Source organism: Ambystoma mexicanum, chromosome 5q (genome assembly GCF_040938575.1).
Source record: "Ambystoma mexicanum isolate Mex_15411 chromosome 5q, UKY_AmexF1_1, whole genome shotgun sequence".
Lineage (NCBI taxonomy): Eukaryota > Metazoa > Chordata > Amphibia > Caudata > Ambystomatidae > Ambystoma > Ambystoma mexicanum.
Window position 1 is genome coordinate 526,032,234 of NC_090933.1, and position 18,749 is coordinate 526,050,982.

General features: G+C 45.5%; 1 protein-coding gene across 1 annotated transcript in view; it reads right to left on the bottom strand.

Moving 5' to 3' along the window:
- The window catches only part of PRKDC (protein kinase, DNA-activated, catalytic subunit), a 3,362,625-nt gene that overhangs the window by 3,314,045 nt on the left and 29,831 nt on the right, over positions 1 to 18,749 (bottom strand). The window lies entirely within an intron of this gene.

Genomic DNA, 18,749 nt, shown 5'->3' on the forward strand with positions numbered 1-18,749 from the left:
GAGTTGCTTTTTTTTTACAATTATATCAACATTAAAAGAATATTTGAAAATCCCATGTAATTTCTGGACGTTTGATTCTTTTGGGGCCATATTAGATAAGAAAAGAGAGAAATCACATGGGTTACAAAAGTTTGATAGTTGTTGATCCGAAAGTTGGTGAGCCAAAGTCCTCAGTTCACAGTTTAATACTTTACCCCCCTCCCCCTTTGAAACCTTCTTACAGAATTACCCGCTCCATTCATAGACAACTCTTGATCATAGAACACTGCATCGGGATCCCCCTCTAACCGTAGACTTGCAATTAACATTACATGATCGTCAATGTTGCCCTCCCCCAAATTAAAGTCCAAGACACGTCTCAAAAATGCCTTTCGAGGCGAAAAGGTAATACATTGTTGAGAAAACCTCCCCTCTTCTCCAAGAGGGATCATTTGGGATATCTCCCCTGATGTTACCATTAAACATTTGGAGACCCCATTCTGTCAAATAATCTACCCAAGTTTCACCAATACTTGTCTTTTGACGACATCTTCCCGAACTCGGGTCAACCATCGTGATACATTGAGAGTTCAGATCACCTGCAAGGATAACGTCATCTCGCGGGTACTGCTGAACATTCCTGTAAACCATTAGACAGACTCAGCACAAAATCGTATAAAGAAATGATTTTAGGGTTCCAGTAAACATTTATAATAATCCAACATTTACCCCTGGTGGACCCTCTTTTTATTGCTCGCATCATTAGAATACCTTCACTAGTAACCAATACACTATTTGATGAGTCAAAAATCTCATTACTACATGCCACCATCAAACCCCCCCCACTTGGCCTTCCCCCCCTCTGAACCCCGATCCAACTGCTGAAAAATAGAAAAACCTTCGAACCCCACTGTACAAGTTAACCAAGTCTCTTGGAATAAAAACTGTGTCACCTAATCGCACCTAATTACTACACGTTACTGTCCTTTAACACTATTCCCATGGAAATGAAAAACATAATTGGTTGGAAGGATGATCCTAACATCAATGGAATGGTGTGTATCAATCACTAATTCCTAATGAACGGTCCGTTTAAAATACCCTCGTTCCGTAGTCTTGTCACGAATGACATTGAATGGGTACGCCTTCCTAATCAAGATAATAACCGGATGCTTTCAAAGATGCTTTCTCCAATCATTGTAAAGTTATTGTGGGATCATAAAATAGTCCTAACGATGCTTGGGCTTGACATGCTAGCCTTCGCTACCACAGAAGACGCCATGGCTTTTCTTGAATTCCAACCCCCTCCTGTAATTGCTGTTGATCAAACATGGCAGCATACTTCTGTAAATACAGATCAATCAAAAATTATGATGGAACAATTAGCCTCCCTCATGACGGCCTTAAACGGCCTTTCATGGTTAGAACCTCTTATTAAAGCAGCAGTGGCTATAAACCCTCAACAAGCAGCCTCATAGTTGCATGACCTTAAAATCACCTCTTGGAATTGTTGTGGCTTCAACAACTTAAAGAAATGGTTGTCGAAGGCAAAATCGGACGCACTGCCGCATATTCTTTTAGTACAAGAAACCATGTCCCTTGTGAATATGCAATTTGACCGGTTTTCTTCTTTTTTTCCATCATGCAGTTAAGGGCGCTGGAGGTAGACCTGCAGGTGGTTTAGCCATACTTTTTAATAACAATTTGAAATTTACCATTAACCACATTTATGAATCGGAAGTATACTTGATTGTTGATTTAAAACTCGATTTACTTCATAGTTTGAATTTGTTTTTAATATCATTTTAATGGAATCCCTCCCGATTGGTTGTCCAGCCAGCATGCAAAGTCTTAGATAGTGCATTACTAGAAGCCTACAAACTGGCTCTGCACGCTGAAATCTTGATAGGGGGTGATTTCAATGCCTCTTTCACGGTTGATATCAATGCCAAGGCTTATGCACTGAAATCTGCGCTCTTATCCACATACAAAAAGGAAATGTGTGGAGGAATTTTTTTTAAAGTTGGGATGTTCATTTGATTCAACCCGACTTCAAACATAAATATTTTACATGGAAGAGAGGAAAAATATTTCCATGGATCGACTACATATTCGCATCCAAGACCTTATCTGGATTGCTTTCCTCCGTTTGTACAGTAGACCCACACTTGGGAGACCATCTAATGATTGTAACATCTATGTTAGGGCAGATAAAACATATGCAACAAGATCCTTGTCTCTCGTTAATCCAGGTCGAGAGACCCAGGCTTTCGATCAATTGGAATTATGCCACATGTAGAAAATTTACATTGCTTGTTAATGGGGACCTTTGGAAGCAAAACACTGCGACTTTAGTTGATGCTGAATGTATTTTAAAGTGGAATATGAAGATTATTGCGACTCACCTAAATACAATTGCCCTCTCACAGAAAGATCAAGACACCTATGAAAAACATTTCTTACCATTGTCACAGGAGTTGTCCACTATCAAACAAAAAAAAATCTTGAGCTAAGAATAGCAAGGAAGTCCATCTTGACCACCAAAATGAATTCATAATAGCCGTTAAAAAAAAAGAAATCATGCTAAAATACAAGAATGACATGCGTATAACATGTGCCTTAATTGCTCTGAAATGTAATCAGGAACTAGTCGTCCTGTTGTGCAAACGCAAAACGAAAGACATTCGGAGACACATTAGATCTACTGATAAAGTTCAGAATTTAGAACTCGAATCTGCTATTGATGATACAACATGGACTTTTCTTTCTTAACAAATTTGCGATGCCTGCAGCGTTTGACATGCAAAAAACCTCCAGATTACTATAGGATCCCTAATATTTGTCCTTGGGGGATTTCTGACATCTTGGCTGCAATTTACAAACTAAAAGGTTCGAAATGTGCAGGGCATGATGGTATGCCTCCATGTGTCATCCTTCATCTTGGCTTACTTCTATAATTATCCCTCTACACAAAAAAGGCCCCATTAACCTGAATCATTTCAGACCTATAGCCCTCATAGATGTGGCTGCCCAAATTTTCTCAGCCCTTATCCTACAAGAGGTAGAAGTCTTCATTTGTAACAATGAGTGTCTACGCAAAGCACAGGTAGGCTTTCGTAAGGCTATGGGCACTCCCCTCAACGCCTGTATATTGGCACACTTGATTGCATCAGCCAAGCTCCCGGATAATAGCCCAATTTTCGTAGCATCTCTAGATCTTAAAGCTGCTTTTGACAGCGTAATCAGAGGCATTTTGTGGCAGAAAATGCTAAAGGCAAAGTTTCCCCCTTTCCTGATTACCTTGGTGGCTCTGTTGCATTTTAACACCAATTTCAGAGTACGTATTAACCATGAGGGTAGCTTGACTGAAGCCATCCCCAGCTGGATAGGGGTTAAACAAAACTGTAATCTGGCGGCCATACTCTTTAATCTTTATATGGCCGACCTAGATAACATCTGGAACACAGAAATCCTTTGCAGCCCGGCTAGGATCGCTGAATCTTTCTTGGCTAGCCTATGCCGATGACGTTCTACTCTTTGACAGAACCCAATCGGGACATCAAATGAAACTAGAAAGCTTCTTCTTGTATTGTCAAGAACACAACCTCACAGTTGATCCACAAAAATCTAACATTATCTTTTGCAACTGAAAAAAAGTACGTCATTTTACCTGGTTGATTGACTCCATGCCCATATCCATTTTGAAAAATCTAACATACCTGGGCTTTACGTTGACAAATAAGTCCTCCTTTAAAAGAGTGAAAGAACTATTAATAGGGAAATTGTTGCCCTTGAAATGACAAATAAGATTAATATTTCACAAATTTTGCAGTTTTTCTCTCCTGCCCATTTTTTAATTCTACGGTAAAAAAGTAGAAGCCATTCTACTATATGGTGCGGAGTTCTACTTAGGGGATTTGGGACCTTTTCTTGATCAACTTCAAGGTGTTATTTGGAAATACACATTGGGGTTACCTGCCTATCTTCCTAACACAGTGTTGAGGCATAAATTGGGTCTGAATGCTTTATCGGCACGTTATAAGTGGCGTCTTCTCATAAATTATTCAAAGATGCTGTATCCTCCTAAGAACTCAATTTACGAAGAATTCAATAAGATGCTTCTTGCTTATAATCCAATTTCTGTTGCATCATACAAAGATGGAATGGACAGCTTATTAGAAAAGATCAATATGTCTGCTGATGATCTTTATATGTACATGAATATGGTAAGGAAATGCTCTTCCAATGTGATTGGGCAGAATGTGGGGATAAGCTTCACTCCTACTGCTCCTTTGCTGAGTACACAAAATGTTTCCATTCACAAATAACACATATGTCATATTTGACCCTTTGTTCTAGCAAAGAGGTGCAAAGGACTTTCATGTTATTCAGAATGGATATGCTCCATTCAAAAAATTCGGATTAAGCACTGGAGTAGGAGTGAAATTGATACCCCTGATGACATGTGTAGATTTTGTAAGGGTCACAAAAGAATCATTGAAACATCCATTTCTCTTCTGTTCTCATTTTGAAAATGCATGATGTAGAACTGTGAAAGAATTTACTCAAGCAAACACAATATTTGCTAGAAACTGTATATGGCTGAACTGTATGTGGGGAACAAACAACACAATGATATTAGCAACTGTAAGGTTGGTAAATGTCATAGTAACTGAGCTAAAAAGAACGGCAAAGAACAAGTTACTAACCTGTAACTGTTGTTCTCCAGCATGGGTCTGGCATGGATTCACATGCTCATGAATATTCCCCGTCGTCAGGCTGGAAATACTTGGTAAAGAAAAAATCAGTATCAGTTTCGTTTCTGATCTGTCTTTCTTTGTAGTAACCAATCACTGGTCTCTGGGTCATACTGCCCCCAGCCAATGACTGCCCTCTCCTTAAGCCCCTCCCCTGGCAGCCATCGTCAGATTTGGTAGCACGTAAAGTGGCAGTAGGACCAAGTGAAGAGCCGCAGAGGGGAACGAGGGAGGGTTCGCATGTCAATCCATGCCAGACCCATGCTGGAGAACAACAGTTACAGGCAAGTAACTTGTTCATTCTCCAGCATGGGGTCTGGCATGGATTCACATGCTCATGAATATAAGAATACATAGCAGTACACACATGCACAACCATGGGAGGTGGCAAGGCTCAACATTAAGCATTACATCAACTCAACATTAAGCAACTCTTACCTCCTCACCAGGCCAACCTGCAGGCGAACAGGTTGCGCAGCACTGCTTGGCAGACCCTGGACTCCTCCCTGGAATCCCAGTCGACGCATAGAATTTCGTAAAGGTGTGCGTCCACCTCCACGTAGCAGCCCTGCAGATGTCCAGCAGGGTTACACCAGATAAGAACGCTGTGGTAGCAGCGATCGCTCTGGTCGAATTGGGGTCTCGGACGGCCGGGCAACGATCGGTTTGCCAACCGGTGACAGTGCATGATGCAGCCGGAGAGCCATCTGGAAATGGAAGCCTTCAAAAGGGCCTTCCCTTGGTTCACAGGTCCAAAGTTCACAAACAGCTGTGATGTCTTCCGAAAACTCATTGTGCAATCCATGTAGAACTTCAGCGCTCTAGCTACATCCAACGAGTGCAAAGTCCTCTCGGCCGGCGACGAAGGAGACATGAAGAAAACTGGTAACACCAAGGGCTCGTTGAGATGGAAGTCCGACGGCACCTTGGGCATGAAGGAGGGTTGCGTCCTCCGCACCACCCTCGTCTCGTGAAAAGTCAAGTATGGAGGCTTGCAGGATAGGGCCCGGATCTCTCCCACTCGTCGTGCAGAGGTGATGACCACCAGAAATGCTGTTTTCCACGACAGGAACTTCAACAGTGCCGAATGCAGAGGCTCGAATGGCGCCCCCATGAGCCTGGTCAGCACCACAGTGAGCTCCCACGCCGGGGCTGGAGCATTCACCGGCGGGAATGAACGGAACAGTCCCTTCATAAACTCCTTCACCAGGCAATGAGAACACAGAGATGATCGTCCCGTAGTTCTGGTGTAGCGTGAGATTGCCGCTAGATCCATCTTGATGGAGGCATGAGCCAGCCCCGCCTTGGCCAGCGACAGCAGGTACGGCAGCACTTGAGGGACCGTAATTCGCAGAGGGTTAATCTTCTGTGCACGGCACCAGACAGAGAACCTCATCCATTTGTGTCCATAGCACTTGAGAGTTGAGAACGCCCTGGCCTTTGCAAGCACCTCCTTGCAGTCCGCCGGGATACCGTACCATCCAAACTCTAGTGCTGCCGGAGCCAGGCATGCAAGTTCAGCGACCCCGGGTTGTGGTGGAGGATGGCGCCTCCTTCTCTGGAGAGGAGATCCGCGTCCGTCGGCAGTTTGACTGGGTGGGACGCTGACAAGTCCAGAAGGTCCAGGAACCAAATCTGTCTCGGCCACGCTGGTGCGACGAGGATCATCCTGCACCGGGACCTCTTGAGCTGGTTGATGAGTCGCAGCAGCAACGGCAACAGGGGGAACGCATACAGGAACAGGCCGTCCCAGGGGAACGAGAAAGCATCGCCCATGCTCCTCGGCTGGGGAATCCTGCTGGCGAACCTCTGGCATTTGGAGCTCGCGAATAGGTCGATCAGCGGGTTGCCCCATCGTTGGAAAAGGGAGTCCACTTGATCCTGACGCAGTTCCCACTTGTGGCACGAGCGCAGCTCCCTGCTGAGTGAGTCTGCGATGGTGTTCTTTATTCCTGCCAGATGGAAAGGTACTAGAAACATCCCCTGGGCGACGGCCCAGTGCCACAGATCCTGGGCCTCCTTGGATAGGGCTGGGGATCTGGTGCCTCCCTGCTTCCGTATGTAGACCATCGTGGTGGTATTGTCGGTGAAGATCCTCACCACCTTGCCCTTGAGGGACGGAAGGAACGACCTGAGGGCCCAGAACATGGCTCAGAGCTCCAGGACGTTGATGTGGAGTGACCTCTCCTCCGGGAGCCAGAGGCCTCTTGTGTGGAGATCTCCGGTGTGCACTCCCCATCCCTCCAGGTAGGCATTCGTCGTCACAGTCTCCTGATGTGCCGGGGTCTGAAAGTCTGTGCCCGCCACCAGATGCGCGTGGGTGCCCCACCATCGAATCGCTTGGCGGAATGCCTCGTTGAGTGGGATCCTGTCTTCGAAGCTGCCCGCCGCTTGCATCCAACCTGCGTCGACGAACTCTTGTAGAGGACGCATCCGCAGCCTGCACAGGCGCACCAAGTAGATGCATGAGGACATCATGCCGAGAAGGGACTTGATGGATCTCACCATGGCCACATCCGTGGCCAGCAGGCGCTGCACCTTGCCCAAGATGGCCTTCGTCCTCTCCGACGGAGAAGCTAATCGCGCCACTGTATCGAGCTTGGCTCCCAGAAACAGGGCGACCTGCGACGGAACCAGGCGGGATTTCGAGTGGTTGATGGAGAATCCCAGATCCGTGAGCAGTTGGACAGTCTTCACTGTGTGCTCGACGGAGAGTTCTCTGGTCGTTGCACGGATGAGCCAGTCGTCCAGGTAGGGGTAGACGTAGATCCCCTGCAGGCGCAGCCGCGCCGCCACTCGTGCTAGGCACTTGGTGAATACCCTGGCTGCCGACTTCAAACCGAATGGAAGGGCTTTGAATTGGTAGTGCCGTCCCTGGACCACGAATCTGAGAAACTTTCGGTGTCCTTTTAGAATGGGGATGTGAAAGTAAGCATCCTCCAAATCCAACAACGATAGGAAGTCGCCTTCCTCCAGCTGTCCCAGCACGTGCTGGAGGGTGACCATCTGGAACTTTTGGGCCTTGATGTATTTTTTTAACCGACGCAGGTCCAGGATGGGTCGCCAACCTCCTGTCTTCTTTCTGACGCGGAAGTATCGTGCGTACACTCCGGAGCCCCGGAGGCTCTTTGGGACAAGCTTGATGGATGCATTCTTCAGCTTCGCCCTTACTTCCAACAGTAGTTGAGGGACGCGATTTTCCTTCCTGGCTGCGGGAGGAATGCGGGGGTATTTCTTTAGAAATTCGAGTGTGTGCCCGCGGGCCAGGGCATCCAGCACCCAACGGTCGGAGGAGATGGACTCCCACACGCTGACGAACTTCGCCAGCTGGCCTCCCACCGGGGTGCTCAGGTGGGGGCCCGACGCTACGGCCGGTTCAGTCCTGCTTGGCAGCAGACTTGCCGCCTTGACCTCCCTGGCGACGACGAGATCCTCCTGACTTGCCTCGTCCTCTGTAAGCCTCTTGCAACGAGGAACGAGCCGCCTGGCGGTACGTCGAGGAGTCACCGACAAATCCTTTGGAGGCACCTTGCTTGCCTCCGGAGTTCCGAAAGGGCGGCCGTTGTTGTTGCAAAACTCCCAAGGCCCGAGCCGTCTCCGTGTTGGTCTTGATGGCCTGCAGAGATTCATCTACTGTCTTTCCAAACAGGTTGTTCCCGTCGAAGGGCATGTCCAAAACTTTGGTCTGCACGTCCTGACGGAAATCAGTCGCTTTGAGCCACCCCTGTTGCCGAAGGCAAACACTGTTGCCCAACTGGCAGAAATCAGTGTCAGCAATGTCCGTGGCCACCATTATGGCGTGGTCTGTCGTCCGTTGGGGGCAGGGGTAACCTCGTCCTTATCTCCATACATCAGGCTTGGATTGCCATCAAGATGGCCCCGGAGGTGTCCTGAGGCTCGGGCACCGGCTGCGACGGGCGCGACAGCTGGGGGGTGGAGTCCTCCTCCTCCATGGGCTCGTCGGCACCACTGTTGCTCTCTTCGTCCGCCTCGCCATTCGGTATGGCTGTTCTCATACCAACATCTGCCTCAAACTCCCCAGCACTCTATCTAATCACTGCTGGTTACACACCCCCCAGCCAGGCGTTCTCCTCAGGCCCGACGCAGCCACAATTGATCTGGATAAATCCTCTCAGAACGAACACATACTATTGACCTCTCAACCACCACACCTACCGTTAAGAAGCAGCTACTTCACAAATGCCACACCAGCTGCACACATATCTGGTGCTCACACGCACCTTTGACTCTCTCTACTGACTTGAACTTCGGTTCCCAAGGGCGTTCAACCTACCAGCGCCTTCAGACCATACCAATGGTACATAAGGCGCTATATAAATGCAAAGTAACATAACATAACATTGCTCTTGGGTGGATTGTATTTGACTGCTGGATTCGATTGGCACCATCAGGCCTCCCTGCAAACCCTTGATCTAGGAAGATGCAGCACCTAGCACGTGCGTGCTGTCTTTCAGCAAAGTGATTGTTTCTGCAGTCTGGCAGTGAACTGTCCGTGGCTAATTTGTTCCAATCTACTATAGAGTATTACAAGTAATATGGCTAAAATTAAAGCTCCCAAAAACATGCTACTGTCTGCTGAATCGATGCACCCTAAATAACTAAACACACAACCAATATTCTCGAACATAAAGAGCAATGGCACAGGTTGTGGTGGGGACTGGAGGGACTAATGAGTGCGATCAGAGTTTTTCCTCCTCTTGTCTTGTAGTTATAGGCTCCTCAGGGTGCCTTTTACAATGTCGACAGGTAAAGGGATGGTGAGGTCTCGGGTGCCTCATGCTCACTGGAGCATTTAGATGCGGAGGATCTCTTGACTTGCAACAATATTCATCTCATTTAGGACGTCTCGATCCTGGCTCCAGTTGATTCACAAGAACTTGCAAAGCGGGGTTTGCCTGTCCATGGGATCACATGTTTCTTGTAGTCCAGCATGTGACAGCATCCAAACAATGAACCGCCTACAGTGGAGTTCTCCGGCGTACCAGCTGGGAACCCAGAACAAAGTCAGCCAGACAGGATTCAAGGGGAGCGGATTATAGACGCTTTTTCCTTCCCTGTATTATCGAAGTTTGTAAACTCAATTGTTAAAGAACACGACCTAGTCCAGTACAAATTACAGGAAATGCGTTCTGTGCTCCAGGCTCTATGCACAAAAATGAACTTTGTAGAAGGATACATTATGGCAAGTGTTCGACTAGTCAACAAGGAGGATGGAGAACACTTATGTGGCCTCACACGGCCCTCCACAAGTAATCCAACAAAAGCCAAGACAATGTTAACTGATGGGATGTCAGACCATGATATCGTCTGACTATACAGCTAGCCACTTGGAAGGAACCAATGACAATCCTGCCACCACAAAGATTCATGAACTACATGGGATAATGGCTGCCAGTGTATCGAGGGCCCTACGATTCATGCTGCTCCAGTGCCAGGTACTGTCGAGGCGGAGTTGCTTTTGGAAGAAAATAAACTCTAAGCCTAGAATACATCAAAACAGAGAAAGATCTAGAAATCGAAGAATGTTAAACATATTGTAAAAAAAAAGGAAGAAAGGGCTCACGGAAATGTCTCAGCTCACTAGAATCAGTTGTAGGCTCTTCGAATGAGGGTAATGCAGAGGAGATATCGGGAACAGCTATTCTCCCTACCCCCCCTTTGCCCACCCTTGCCCCCCCATCTCTCTCTTTCTTCCCTCCTTTCTTTTTTTGTTTTCCTTTCCTCTAGTTAGCAGAGTATCTCTATGATCAGTAATCCCTTTTTGACCAGCAGAATCAAAGGGGGTGACTGTCCTTACAAATAGTTCCCTCATTCATTATTCATTTTATTTCCCTTCTTTTCTCTGGATATCCACCAGCATACAGCGCCGCTTTGATGCCCGCGCAGACCATCCTCCCAACCAAGACTCCGGCCATTCTTAATGCCCTCGCTAGCAACCACATTGCCAAGGGAGACTCTCAGTCGCACCCACGTTTGTACACAGTTTTCAAACAGCATAAAACAATGGTAAGAAACCGGTAATGGCCGACAATTTTGCCCCAGTATTTCTTAAAACAACAAACAACTAAATAATAAATATCTCATGATACAATTTCATGTGATTTGGAATTCGATATCAATCCTTGTTTAAAATTCCTTTTCTCTTTTCATTCTTCGGCTACTCTAGCCTTTCCATTAATGGACAATTCAGTGAATCGAGCTGAGCACTGAGAGACCCAGCTTTCGCAGCCCCAAAAGGAAAAGTCTTGCCGCCAGCAAACCAAAAGGCTCACCAGTCTGCATACCCCTGTGCAACATACAGGGTGAGTATTATGCAGGCCCCTTCCTTTTCTCTAGCAAGCAGTACTGTCTTTACTCCAAACATGCTTTTAACCCTAGTAGGAATCACCAACAACAAGCTGGACATAGACTATATTGACTTAATACATGTATCTGCCTCCTTTTTGTCTCCCAGACTCCTTTTAGGTCCACTTTGCCCTGAGGAAGGCTCCAAAATCTATGCCAAAAAAGATGGCAATACCCGAAACGTGTCTTCAGTATTTTGCCTATTGGAAAGTGTTATATCAGCAATACTGAAACAATTATTTCTTTGCTTAAAAACTGACACGTAGGCAGGTTACAGAACCTGATCATATACTGATCACTATACATACAAAAAAAATAGAGAAACCTCTGAGAATGGACATTTTGAGCAAAAAAAATGTTTTGTATAAAAAAAAAATTAAGTCCATCTCAGATATTTTTTGTATCTAATTCCCTGTAATTTTTTGTATCTATTTTTGTTTATATTTCTGGTCACAAATGTCTGATATTTTATTGTTGAATGTGATATTTTCTGACTCCGTTCATCATGCTTTGAGAAATGCATCTCATCCTGTGTTTTCTCTTTTAACAATTTATTTTTCAAGCTTTGTCTATTCAAAACGCAGGGACAGTGAATTAATCTATTTGCAAGCCTTATTGAATTCACTGCAATTGTTTTTGAAGTCTTTGTATACATTGTATATTTCCTTTTTCAATTAAAAAATGGTCAATACTTTTCCAGTTGTATTTTTGGTACTTGTGACTCTATAGATGAGCACATAGACATTGTTTGGTATAAATAAGTAAAATTAAGACATTCATTTCTATGTCAATACTACAGTGTGGTTTACTCTTTTTTTGGTTTATTTTTCATTCTGCCCCAAATCCACACTGAACATTTTAGGGGCTACCCTACCCTTTCGTACAAAACACACACCAGGCTGCATCAGACACCTGCCATGGCCCTTATGCACATGATGCCCGACAATTGGCTCCTAGAGACAGGACATTTACTCACTCAACAAAACGTTATGTTCTAGGAGCAGTCTAGAGTGTCTCTCAGGCATATCCTCTTCCAGGGATTTAAGTTACTATACACATACAGCTCTTCCTCCACAAAACTAAAACTTTGCAGTCACGGCTCCACACAGCTTTGAAGGGGTGTGCTTCTTAGGACTAAGACTACTACTTTATTGTGAAGGACACTTGTTGCTGCATACACCGGAGCTTTGGAGGCTGCCAAGTGATATATAGCACTGCGAGTCACTTAGGACTCTTGCTGCCCGTAGCTTCGTTCCCTGGAGGGGGCGGAGCCTGTTGGAGACCACGTGAAGCATCACGTGACCTGAACTCTCTGCAAAACGCACCTGCGTTCACCCTCGCGGCGTTGAGCCCGGCAGGGGTAGAGGGCGCCGGCTGTTTGGCGCCGACGGCGTGACCAGTGAACGGGAGACTGCGGAGGTATCCCCTCTTTGATCCCGGCATTGAGACAAAGAAAAGTTCGGTGACGAGTTCAGTCTACCGACGAACTCTGGTTGTGTGCATTACGAGAGGAGCTGCAGCAACAGACTTTTTGCTTTTGCTTTGGACTGCTGCCCCTTTAACGTTTTGTCCCAGCCTTTCAAAAAGCTACACGGAGCGGAGTTCCATCGAACTCCACTGAGGTCCTCGCCCTACCGTCCACGTGTCCGCATTGGACACTTGGCTCATCTGAATATTTTTTGTGAGGAAAAGCAGTCTGCTCACAGTGATTGGCACTTGGTGGCACGATGTCCGAGAGCTCAAAAACCGGTCCTAGGCACGGTTCAAATCCCTCCTTTCCCGTCGGAAGCAACCGCTGAAATCCTTAAAGGAGGTAAGACAAGCTGATTTGATCCTTGAGGATAGCGCTGAGACGGTGGTGGGAGTGGTTCCTTCCTTAGCCTCACTGTCATTAACATTATTGGGTGCCATTGGCCACATACCTTCGACGGCAATTGACTCAAAGATCCTTCATGGAGGCAGAGGCGCTGGGAGTGAGGAGGAGTTGGCCGTACTGCCGTCTCCGTCTGTGTATGTTGATGCTAGTGATGTGGCGGCACAGGTTTCGCCTTTTGAGCTAACGGACTCTGATCTGCTTGCTATTAATCTCCCGAGTGTCTTGGGTCAGGTGGAAGTATTTGTACAGTCGCCATTACCTGCGAAGTTGCGTAACTCACACAGCTTGGAGGTGCTGCCTGAGCCTCATGTATTATGTCCTTCCTTTACCCCAAGAAAGTTGACAGCGGTGGGTTCGCCATTGCTGTATGTGACGAGTATGGCAGATAATATAGTCCCATCACCCGAAAAGAGACATGGGGAGGGGAGACACAGTGTTCCTTTAAGCGCTGGACTGATTAAAATCACAGCACACAACATGGTAGAGCCCAAAAAGGCTAATGTCATTGTGGTGCCAGAGACCGACTTGAATCAGACGCTGCCTCAGTTTAAAAACTACCTCCATGAACATGTCATCTGGAATGCCCCTCCCAGACGACGTTACTACTGAAATGTCAGCGCGTGAAGTACGGCTAACAGCCAGATTAAAAGCTGACTTTCTGGCTATGTATGAACGTCTAAACGACAGTTTCTTGCAGAATTATCAGACACCAGCAAAAACAACGGCGCACAGAAGGAGTAGCTCTCCAGCGACCCCAGGTGACAAGGCATTCGTGCCTTTGTCTCAGAATACATCAAAGACGACATCGCGCGCCAGACTATGTGGAGACAGGGAGGCCAAAATTGTCATGGAAGTTGAGAAGTGAGCCACGGCGAACGATTCCAACGTGGCAGGCTTAACGTCTGAGCACTCTATTAGCAGCACACAGGATAAAGTGGCCTCAGAAGATGCAAAAACTGACATTCTTTCTAAAAGCTCCTTATCTACGGCTGCTGGTATTCAAATACATAATAATGTGATTGCTGCAACTTCAATTGCTTTATTGCCCTTCATGAAACTTCATGAATCCTTACATGATGCTGTTCGCGATCAAACTGCTATGCTAGTTTCTATCAATAACAAGATCTCAAGCCTAGAAGCCTTTTCGGGAAAAAAATGGGCAAAGACTGGATTACAAAGCTGAAACTTCCCTAAAATGGCAAAATAGATTGTGTGATCTTGCCCGGCCGTCGCATGGAGATCAAGCAGCCCTAATGGAAGCAGTCATTGAATGCACTAAATGGATGCGCTTCAACACCACAACAAAAAAGCGAGTTGAATATGATACTCATGAAGCTCTTGTAAGACCCACAGATGCTCCAAATGGGATTTCTGCAGTGGCTCATAAGCCAACTAACATGGATCGTCAGATTGATGGTGTACCAATCGGTGGAGTGTGTCCAGTGAGCCCGAAGAGCAAATCAACAGCTCCCTTAAAGGCAACTTCCAGCCTGCAAAATGGCAGCTCAACGAGAAAAAAAAATGGCCTCAAGCATAAGCTTCCTGGCACCACTCGTGACATGCCAACGCAGCCTGATAGTGACATAACAAGAAAGGATGAAACTTTACCTGCCTCATCCGCGCAGAGCATTGAAAGCTGCAATAAACTGCCTGAGCCGAGGGTGGTTGTTGTGGAGCAAGGTTCCCTAACAAAGAAACTATCGTTTGGCATTTTTAATAAGTCAAACACACCGGTGCAGGCGAATGGTCATCCACTACTTCACAAGAATGGCTGTCTAAACGACCACCAACGACGCCCAATACTGAAACAGGTGGCAAAACGAGCAAGGATAAGTGGTGCTAAAAAATTCATAAGGAATCTCACAACTCCTCCTCACCCAAAGTTAGTTTCTCAAGTCGAGAAATTAAATGAGGTACCACAAAGTTCTATTAATATTCCTGAAACACGAATCTCTCCACAGAACTGTGCCAAAAGAAACAGAGACACCTTTGAAGATGAAGATGAGGCAAACTCTGAAGACTCGCTAGAGCTATGCGAGTACTCCACGTACTCAATTGATGTCGATGTCGAGGATGCTGCAGTCACTGTGGCGGAAGGTTTATCTACTGCATTGGATAAAGACAAGACTATCATGCCCGTGGCTGCAGATGTGCAGGTAGCTATTCCTCGAGGGGGCGGTCTGGCAAAAAAAACAGAAAATGATGCCACTCTCCTCGTCATTGGTTGTCAAGGATGCAAAGATACAGAGTGGAGAGGTGAGAGTCTCGTCCTCCCGTGCTAATGTTTTGTGTGAAACACTTAATCCGAAACAGACGAGAGCTCAGGTTGAAAAACTCATACGGAGCTCAAGTGATAGGATCATAAAACATCACTCATCAAATCATGGGTTTTGGCGAGCCCAATTTAAAAACATCTTGCCGGAACAAAGAGAAGTGAATTTAAATCGTCGGAATATTTTAAATCTGCTTTATTGTATTCCAACTCTGCGTGCGACAAAATCGGAGGATATTGCAGTGGTGGAATACATGTCCGAAGATCATCTGGACTGGGTGAGGCTCCACCTCAAATCAGGGTCCCTATCGTCAGCTATAAAGGAAGCCGCCGAGGATCTTCTGTTCTTTGGCTTTGAAGTTCGCTGTGAGGATGAACAAGACTATGAAAGAGAGCACTGTTCACCAGTGGAACTAACTGCGAATGAATCAAGAAGGAAAGAGTTATGGGCCCAGATGAGCTTTAAGCGTACACCGAGCAGGAAGGCCCCATCTTATAACAGCAATTAGCAAAAGGAAAATAAGACTGACTCCTTTCACCAGCTATTGTCGTGGAACACTCGTGGATTTGTGCATATTTTCAAGACCAATGGCAATTCGCGGACCACGTTTCCATATTGTGCATGCAGGAAACTTGGCTACGTGAATGTCCAGCATGCGATGGCTATACTGTTTTGCTTAATCCTGCAGGCAAGAACTTGTTTGGGCGTCCTTTTTCAGGTCTTATAACACTGGTTAAAAACAGGTTGGAATGGAAGATCCTTTCCTCCAAAAACACAAATATGTTTGTGCAAGTCACAACGATCCAAAAGAGTCAGTCCATAAGCACACATGGTCAAGTGCTATTGATAATTAACTTGTACTGGAACCCAGCAATGATCTCACAAATTGCTTTCATTGCGGCGGTTATGGCCGCAGTTGACGAGTGTCTATTGTCTTTTAGTGACCCGACAATTTTGATATGTGGAGATTTCAATTATGCTTGGCTTAACAACCAATTGACAAAGAGTAAAACATCTGATTGTAAATCAGGAATTATATCAATAGACCGAGGTACCCGATGGATAAATGAGATTTCCCGGAGAGGTTGCTCAATGTTGAATGGATGCACACGAGGCGACATCCCCCCAGGTTTTACCTGGAAACGGGGAATGAGTAAGAAGACACTTGATTATATCTGGGCGTCCAGAAACTTTCTAGATCTGATCATAAGTCTAAAAATATTAGAAACTGACAATAGTGATCATGATGCGCTGGTGTTGTCTTGGTTAAAGGAACCAAAAAATCAGAATATTAATTATAATGCCAACATCACAGTAAATAATTGAACTAATCGATTACGAATGAATGCTCCTCAGTTGGCCCAGATGACCGACTTTTCTACAGTCAAATTCGTCCCTCTCAAGGATAAACTATCCCATTTTGCTGCATCAATATAAGGTGATAAGTAAAATCCACAATGGTAATGTGATAGAATTGAACCACTCTTATAGTGCGGCAATAGGGAGAGCAAAGGAAGAACTACGAGAGGATCTACGTGACCTGAAGCAAACCCGCCCCAGTAACATCTTGGACTTACTTAAATCTCGGCGTCAGCAATACTGTAATTGGATAAAATCCTTCAAAACAATCAGAATTCAAGACCAGGCCGAACAAATGTTAAAGCTAATCTTACAAAAAGATAGTAGACACATCTGGGAGATTATCAATACAGGTGGTGTAAAACATTCAAACGCAATGTCAAATGGTGTGAACGGAGCTACATGGGTGGAACACTTCTCTAAGGTATTTGACGACCACAATTGCATTGATGTTCCAAATTTGATCTTGAATACATCGAGGTGGAACGTGGCCGACTCTGAAGAGGATATTGAATGGGCAATCCAAAGACTAAAGTCATCACGAGCAGTTGGTCCTGATGGCGTCTCTAATGTGATATTCAAAACCCACAGTGCCTTGTGGGCAAATTTCATGGCCATCCTTTTTGAACGAATTGCAGACGAGAAAGTGCTGCCTGAGTCTTGGCTGAAAGCGGTTGTGGTGCCCATTTTTAAAAAGGGCAATCGGGACAATCCTAACAACTATCGCCCGATTGCCCTTTTGGACACAATCGGAAAAGTATTTTCATCTTTCCTTCAGAAACGGCTTGCGACATGGGCCGATTATGTGGGAGCAGTTGACGTACATCAAACAGGATTCACAAGAGGAGTGGGTGTAGAGCTCAATTTGGTCCTCTTGAACAGTCTGAAGCTTGACTCCTTGAAGCGAAAAAGAAGTTTGTTCATCGCCTTTATAGATCTGAGTCAGGCGTTTGACAGCATAAACCGTAATCTACCATGGAGGAAATTATACGACTGGAAATGCCCTAGTGAGTTGTTGTCTCCGCTGATTGCGCTCCACACAAAGACTTCAATTAGAGTACGGATAAATGAGCAAGGTGACTTATCTGATGAAATCTTCACCAAAAGAGGAGTGAAACAAGGCGGCACAACTATTCAAGTTATTCATCTCCGACATGTCGTTGTCCTTAAATGGCCAAGGGTGTTTCCACCGTTAGTAAATGGGCATCAATTAAGTTGGGCCATTTACGCAGATGACATTGTGCTAATAGACTCTACCCCAATTGGACTTCAGCGTTTGCTTAATGCATTTCAAGAATATTGTATACAAAATGATTTACGGATCAACACAAAAAAGTCAAAGATCATTGTGATGGGTAATTGTAGCTCAAAGAAATCTAATAATTTCACTTGGAGAATATCAGATGAACTTCTTGAGGTGTCAAATAACATTCGGTATCTAGGGGTACTGTTCAATACTTCGATACGTGAATGGTATTGGACCCAAGATCTGTTGGCCCGTATGCAGATGTTTGCGTTGCAGGGAGCAAAATTGCACGTAGAGTTTGGCAAATTTACCCTTGGGCCAGTGTTATCATTTTACCTTCGAAAAGTGGTGCCAGCAATAACATTTGATAGTGAATCATGTTGGAACATCACTCATGAACTGTGGGATAGGTTAGAAGGTAAATTCTGGCGCAAGATTACCAAAAAACGTGTCAATTTCTGCAATACGGTATGAGCTATGTATTGAATTATGTTATGGGGTTGTTCAGTGGAAATCTGTTTCCACCCTAAGAAAAATGCGTTTGAATCCAGTTGCTAAACCTTATGAAATCTTGCATACAGTTTCATCGCACCCCTCGGCTTGTCTGTTGAATGAGTGGAAGGCAAGACTGATGTATGCTTTGGATAAAGTGGACGTCACAATAGAATCAGTGTTGTTAAGACCGCAAGAAGCAAAAAGGAAACTGCGGTTGGGAAACGGGATAGCAAACGAAGAAAAGCAGATGAAGCTTGCAACATCGCTCGATTTGGGTAGTGTCTTGAACCAACTTGACGTGCTCCCGAAATATCTGAAGCAATTTCCATCTAGATATGTTCCTTCGGTTACGTCTTAACCTCTATTACACCAAAGATATCCAAATGTTGAAACGAGAC